This window comes from Asparagus officinalis, chromosome 8 (genome assembly GCF_001876935.1).
Source record: "Asparagus officinalis chromosome 8, Aspof.V1, whole genome shotgun sequence".
In the NCBI taxonomy this organism is placed as follows: Eukaryota; Viridiplantae; Streptophyta; class Magnoliopsida; order Asparagales; family Asparagaceae; genus Asparagus; species Asparagus officinalis.
This window is the reverse complement of record NC_033801.1, coordinates 99226794-99234916: the sequence shown is the minus strand read 5'-3', so window position 1 is coordinate 99234916 and position 8123 is coordinate 99226794.

Below are 8123 nucleotides of genomic sequence, written 5' to 3'. Positions count from 1 at the left end.
GTGAAAATGTGAATAGAAACACAGCTATTTCATATATATATATATATATATATATATATATATATATATATATATATATTATATATATAATTGAATTAGGGTTTGGGTTTAAAACAAAAATAATTAAAATAAATATTTACGGGTATTTAAAAATTAAACTAACTATAGAATAATTATCTATAATTAAAAACGTACATGTGCTATTACAATAATTGATATGAAATAGTCGAAATATACCCATATTATATAATTAAACAAGAATAATTAATAATAAAAATATTTTTACTTAAATTTAAGATCAAATAATTATAGGATAATTATAAACACAGTAAAACGTACTAGTTATACTAATACGACAGAAAATATGTAACAGTAGAAATAATACAATAAATTATACCAAAACACGTAATTAATAATAGTATATTATATGAAATAATTTGTAATAATATTAATAATACAATATATTATTTAAAATATTATGTAATAGTACCGATAACATAATAAATTAATTCTAGAAATTTTTACCACACAAAATAAATTTATAAATATCAAAATCATTTAAATAAATATATAATCAGATTTTTAAATCATAGAAAATTGTAAAAAATCGAGAAAAATACAAATACTCTTTTAAAATAATAAATAAATATTTTAAAATACCAAAAAATTTATTTTAACTAGTATCAAAATTCATGGTCCTTACACAAGCTCTGGGACCGCTTGCGAAGAATTGGCTACTATTAGCCTAAAATGGTCAACGACATTGTTGCTTACGCTAAAAGTTGTCACGTGTGTCAAATCCATGCCAATGACATGCACAAATCACCCGAAGACTTGCATCCGTCAGCGACTTCATGGCCATTTGAAACATGGGGATGGATGTCGTCGGACCAATATCTCTTCCATCAGCCAAATGTCATCGCTTCATCCTTGCGATAACCAACTACTTCTCCATGTGGGCCAAAGTCGTGCCCTTGAGAGAAGTCAAGACCAGCAATGTGATCAAGTTCATCAAGCATCATATCATCTACCGATACAACATCCCAAGGTGCATCATTCATGACAACGGATCACAATTCGTGAGTCATGCCTTCACTCGGTTCTGTGACAAGTTCAGAATACAGAACCTATCATCCACGGCTTACAATCCGTTAGCAAACGGGTTAGCTGAAGCCTTCAACAAGACTATCATTAAGATCTTGACCAAGCTGACATCCAACAGCAAGTGCGATTGGGATGAGAAGCTCGGTGAAAGCTAATGGGCATATCAAACCATAGTTCATACACCGACCGACGCCACGCTTTACTCATTGGTATATGGCTATGAGTCCATGCTGCCACTCGAAATTTAGATTCCGACCCTACGCATCACACTTGCAATGGGGATGATGACTGAAGAAAGTTATCAGCGACATCTCGCAAACCTCGAGGCATTAGATGAAAAATAGCTTGAAGCTTAGCAGCATATTGAGTTCTATCAAGTCCGAATCTCTAAGGCTTTCGACAAAAAAGTCAAACACAGATCCTTTAAGGAGGGAGAGCTGGTCCTTACAGTTCGACGACCCTTGATCCTTAACTCCAAGAAGAAAGTCAAATTTTAACCAAAATGGGAAGGATTGTTTGTGATCAAGACAGTCTATTCAAATAGAGCTTATTGCCTCGTCAAGCCGAACGACGACAAGATTCTGATGCCTATCAATGGAAAATTTCTAAAGAAGTACTACCCTTAGTCTTCTTCCAACCTCTCCTGTTACGTCGACAATATATGAGTATAAACTGCTCCTTCCCTCCAACCGGTATACGAGGCTAAACTGTTCCCTACCTTTGATGAAAAGTTCCTGGAGAATACTACACATGATATTCTTAAGGATAACCCGGAATAAGCTAGTTGTTCCAGATAAAAATCAACCATCTGAATAATCCACTCTTAATCATGATAAAAATGATTAAGAACATCCCACTAGTACATGAGGTTAAACTACTCCCTACATCTCCCACCTAGTCAAACCTTCCTATAGTGAGGATCAAAGCTAATTTCCCCCGTCGATCCTCTCCAATAGGACGATAAGACTACTCCTACTATCATGTTAACAAATATCTCTGGCAAAATCAACTTACCAATCCTCTTCATTAGGATAGTAGGTCCTCAAAGTCACTCTGATCATGACAATCTCTGTCATGTTAACACCATACCTCTGACCAAAATCTACTTACCGACTCTCTTCAATGGAGTAGTAGGTCCACAAAGTCACTCCGATCGCGATAATTTCTATCACATTAACGATTACCTCTGATAGCCGGCATCATCATTCCTATAAATAACATTGTCCAATCAATCGTCACACTCATATATCCTTGAATGATTTGATCCATTCCGAGTGTTCTAATATTTTCTTAGAATAATCGACGGGTAGTGGCCTACCATGCGATAGCTACTATATCGATCAGTCATGACACTCATACGTCCCTAAACGGCCTAATCCATTTTGAGCATTCTGATATTTTATTAGAACGATCGACAGGTAGCAGCCTACCATGCAATGGCTTCTACAACAATCAATCGTCACACTCATACATCCCTAAACGATTTGATTCCCCTAACACCGTCATTCCCGCAAATGACGTTGTTTGTTAATACCGGCCTACCAAGCGATGTGCCATATCGACCCCCTATTCTGAATAACAACCCGCCAAATGGCGAGTGTCTATTCGAATCCTATTTTGGTCACACACGATCACCATTCCATTGGACTAAGTTGTTATTAACAACATAGCCCAACTCAATTACGACCTAATGGTTGTAATAAACCTAACCCAACACCTCGAACGGCTGAGGGTAGAGAAGAAATCATAGATTTAAGCCTAAGAGAAACTTCTTAACAACTCATCATACTGAGGAGAATAGTATGGCTAGCCCGATTCAAATGCTAATCGGTAAAGGCAAATCAAATCCCTTGATAGCTGGGGATTTGCTAAAAATCCTAAGGAGTCGGAGAATATGTACACAAAGCGTTGGAAGCAACAAGCAGACAACAAAAGCATAATTTCATCCATTAGAAAGGTTTTGACACCACAAAAGTAGGTATGTCCAAACAAAGTCAAAACCTCTTCAACCGCGACTCGGCATCCCGAATCTGCCTGTGCTGCTCCCTCTCTAAGGTAGTAAGGGTCTCCCGATGAATGTCTTCCTCAGTGAACGTGACAGCTTTATGGAGCTTCTCCCTTACTGCTTCCAGGGCATAATTCTTCTCCTCGAGGTCAACGATGATCAAGTCCTCGGTCTCTTTCAGCTCTTGTGACGCCCATTCGTAAGCCGACTCCTTAACGGCCAAAAAGTCTTGCAGCTCGGCGATCATCCGTCTTGCATTTGACATGGATTGGGCAACATCTACCAAAAAGGTGTCGGCCTTCTGATACTCCTCAGCCACCTCCTCGCCGGCTACTGTAGCTCGCTCTATCTCTTCTAACAGCCTAGTCTCCTCGGCCATGGTCTCATCTAAGTATTGCTTCTGTTCCCCTAATATGGATTGAGAATTTTCAACGGCCTAAGAATCTACATCCATAGAATGGAGGGTGAGCAATACCTGGACATCCCTTTCCACCGCCTCACCTATAGAAAGGAGAAGCCACATCTACGCCCGTCAACACGCGCAGCTCATTCAGATACATGTTCAGATGTGGTCTGAACCAGTCAAAAGGGCAGCCTTCATCCAACACCATTTGGATGCTATCATGGAGGTAGGTGTTGAAGTTCTTGATGGTCCGCTCTATGATCCTTTGATTGAAACGAGAGGCAGGAGAAGGGGGAACATCTTCGGAAACTAAACTTGTGCCTGAGCACCGGTTGCAACGATCACTCAATCCAACTCCTCTTCCTGAACTACCTCCTTTTCTTGAGTCGAGGCCTCATCATGAACTAGCACCTCCTCTGTATAGAGAGCTCTTTTGGCAATCGTCTTGACAGAAACATTGACATCTGTCTCTCACTTACGCTCCGGTGGGGATAGGGAATCAGGAGCGAGAGCTGGAGCCTACATTCGCTAAGCAATAGAGTCCCTGGCATACTCCAAGCACTCTTCAACTCTAGCCAACTCCGTGGTTTCCTCTTGCCCTCTTCCGAGCCCCGGCTAGGATGGATCATATTGGGTTAGGAGGAAATTCCCCAACCCCCCATACAACTCCTCCTCCCAACCTTCTCAAATGGCCCCTTTGGTAGGAACCACCTCGGGCTCCTCAACTCATCAACGATTTCTCCACCTTGACACACAGGGAATGGCTCTCGATCGGCACCTCTACGTCGTCAGGCAAGATTCACGGGGGATGAATCCCTCTGGATTTTCTCTCATGCCCCGGTACCACATACAATATGTGAGCATGTGACGGAGGGTACGGTCACGTCGTGGCAACTCAAACCCCATGTCAGTGCATCTTGCGTGTGTCCAAAACTACCCATGTGCTCCGTCAACTAGCCCTCCCTCTTAATATAGATCGGGGTTGATGTTCCCCATGTATAACTGATCGTACCCGAATTGGTGGGCAAATCGGCAAGGGATATAGGGTTCCAGATAGCATATTGGATCCATCCGGAGGATGTGATAACCCAGACGAATGTTAACCATCCATCGAAAAGCACCCAAAGATAGAGCAGTATGCTCGTCCATAGTTGGCGCGTCCCGAAGCAACTCACCATATCTCCTGCCGGAGAAGTATGGGAAGAAGCGGAAGAAACCATAATGGCCAAAGAGGGATAGCTCCTTCCTCGTATCGGTAATGTCTTTGATCTTCCAAGAGCAGCTCTCCAACCGTTGAACAAAGGGTATGAACCCTCCTTCTGGGGATGCCGAGGGTGCTGACATCAAACACTCATAATGCCTAACAAACCAGGCCATCAGATACGTGTAAGGTAGATTTACTCGGGGATTCGGGGTCTTGGCTACCTCTTCTCCCCCCTCTTCATCGATGAATGAAACACAGCAAAACTACGTTGACAACTTTCAGAGCCCGCTCTGAATGCAAACAGTCATAGCCGACACTAAGTCATAAGGTCATCCATAGGCCAAGCGAACAGCTAGGTAGATGACGTCCATCGGAATAGACTCGAAGGAATGCGTGGGAACCATACATCTCTTCAGCCATAATGTCAAGTAGCCCGCGAGCAATGCTTTCACTGATACCATGGACCCGGCTTGATGATGGTATGACTTGAAGGTCATTCTAGCCTTGAAACTATCCTCATCGTGATCGAGGGTCTGTGAGTCACAGACTCTCGGATATTCTCCTCTCTATCTCCATTGGATCGTACTCCTACAGTGGTGAAATAGCTCGTCTCTTATCCTCATTTTGAGGAAACAAGTAATCAGCCCAGTTCGTGTGACTAATACTCGGGGTCCTCTTCTTCTTACCCTTGTGGCCTACCGATCTAAGGGTATCCGAGCAAATGTGATAATGGCAGAGGAGCTCCCGTAGAGTCTCCACCACCTGAGGAGCCTGTTCAAAGAGTTGGTCGATTTCGTGTCAGCTGGGGATGTACTCTTCGTATAGGAACTCCCCCACCGGCAGTCCGGACACTTCATACATATCGTGAAGTGCTAATCTCAACTCCCCGTTTGGTGAGAAGAATGTGTTGCTATCCGGACAGTAGAGCTTCAGGATGCTGAGAAGCTGGGAAGCATTGATCTTGAGGCCGTGTTGAGTGGCCCTGATAACTCTGTATAAATCTGACCCCTACAAGTCAAAATTCTCTGCCAACACGTATTCGATGTTTCTGTGCCACCACGGACTGTTGCCCACCGACGAGTGAATCCACCCAGGGGCTCTGAAATCCTTGAGAGGGAACTACCCCCTAGCTCTGAAGAAACGGTGATGAAAGGTCTCGGATACCATGGATGTCTCTCTTACGGGTAGTTCACCTTGCAGAAGGCAGGGGTATAGAGCAATGACATGCTTACTGGAGTTGTTGACCTCATAACCAGCCGAAGAGCCGGTAAAAGTTCCACAAGTAACTCCATCCTGAGACGGAGTCAACTCCTAGTTAATCGCATGGGGAACGGAGAAGGAACGCAGTTCTATCAATGAAAACCCCCTCGCCATGTTGGGGAGAAAATAGCGGACCCCATCTATCTCACGGAGCCACATGCTCTCGTCAAGAGACATGATAGAAGAGTCAACTACGGCATCACCGAACATAAAAAATCAGGTTTCCTCATCTCCTGGCGTTGAGAATCCACCAACGCAGTATTCATGGATAGTTTCGGCATCGTCAAATAGTGTCCCTCGGACACCACTTGCTTTAACTCACTCATCTTGTCGACATTAAACACTAGCACTAGGTCGAGGAGCAAAAACCAATATGGGCCGCGAAGCCAGTACCGCCAGCAAGTCCAATGGCCTTACCCCTCGGGAGAGCCTCATCAGAGAAGGCTATTGCAAAACAAAAACAAAAAGAATTAAAATTTCCTTGACTAAAAAGTCAAAAGTTTTCCGAGTCTTGGAAGTAAGCGAGCAGGCACGAAGCTTGCCCGACACGGAGCTCAGCCGACAAGAAGCTCACCCAAAGTCGAAGCTCGCCTAAGGTCGAGCTCGCCCAACAATGAGCTCGCTCGAAGTCAAAGCTCGCCTAAGGTTAGGCTCGCCCAATAATGAGCTCGCCTAAAGTCGAAGCTCGTCTGACACAGAGCTCACCCGATAATGAGCTTGCCCGAAGTTGAAGCTCACCCAAAGTCGAAGCTCGTTTGAAGTTGAGGCTCACTTGGTAGAACTGAGCCTGATCGACAGTCAGATTCACTTGATAGGGCAGAAGTTCATCGAGGCAGCAAAGCTCGCCTGAGTAAGCGAGGCCCACTAGGGAGATAAACAAGAGTCTAGTCATCTCCTCTATAGATGACCTACAGTATCCTAAGCTTACCTGAGTGGGCTTGCGTCATGCCAACAGCAGCGGTGGTGGCAGCGGGAGTGGCAGGAGAAGAAGCTTTCCCCTTCCCCTTGGAGGTTGGCAGCTTCAGTTTGGGGGCTATTGAGAGAGAGAGAGAGAGGAGAGAGAGAGAGAGAGAGAGAGAGAGAGAGCTTAAGTTTTCTTTGAGCAAAAAAAAATTCGAAGGCACAATGATCTTTTGATGAGGGAGATGAATACCCTATATAGACAAAATCAGCGGCCGAGATCTGCCAACTCAGTCGAGACGAACGCCTCAAATCGCTTGCGGGAGATTGATTCGACAACTTGAATCGACAGATCAGGAGCGCTGTCAGATCAAATGACCCGAGTTGGTTGCATGAAAACAAGGCGCCACCCCCCTCCCCCTACCATATCACATTTAAGTGTGATTTGACACTACCACATTGCATTTAATGTGAGTTAACGTCACCTATCAACATCCAAAGCTCGCTTATCAATGGCATGAGCTCGCCTGGAGGTTCGAGCTCGCCTGTTGACACTTTCAGCTCACTTGAACTCGCCTGCAATTCATGAGGGATCACCTGAAGAGCCCAATTCGACCAAGGCATCCAATGAATAGCAATCCTCTTCATTCAAAGTGTTCCAGACCACATTCAACCACATTTGGGTCTGAAAACTTTGAAGGGGGTCCTGTAGGCAGTAAAAAGTGCCTAAGAGTTTAGATAGGTTCTATACGAACCAGGATGACCGAATTCCTACTCGACAACTCGTAGTCAAACTCCACCAGTCGACCCATCCGACTCCGACGACTCGAGACCCCCCCTCGTCGACTCGAAGGGTGATCTTAGTCAGCACTTCGAAGGCCTAAGTTGACGAAACCCCCTGTGCTGACTCACCCTTGCCTCGGAGACTTCAGGATGAGACCCCAAGCCAAGACCATGTTGTCAACTCGAAGGACGACCTTAGTCGACTCAAGGTCTGAGACTCTGAGACCCCGAACCGAGACCGTTTAGTTAACTCGAAGGGTGGCCTTAGTCGTCTCCTCTTCCCAGAGTCGACTTGCCAAGATCCCCTTCACTTCGAAGACCAAGTGGCCAAGACCCTTTCGTCGACTCGAAGGGTGGTGTGAGTCTCACGTTTGAAGTCGACTCGCCAAGACCTCAGGACGACACACCTTCGTTTCAACTTAAAGGGCGGTGTCAGTCTCCCTCCAGAAGTCAACTTGTCAAGA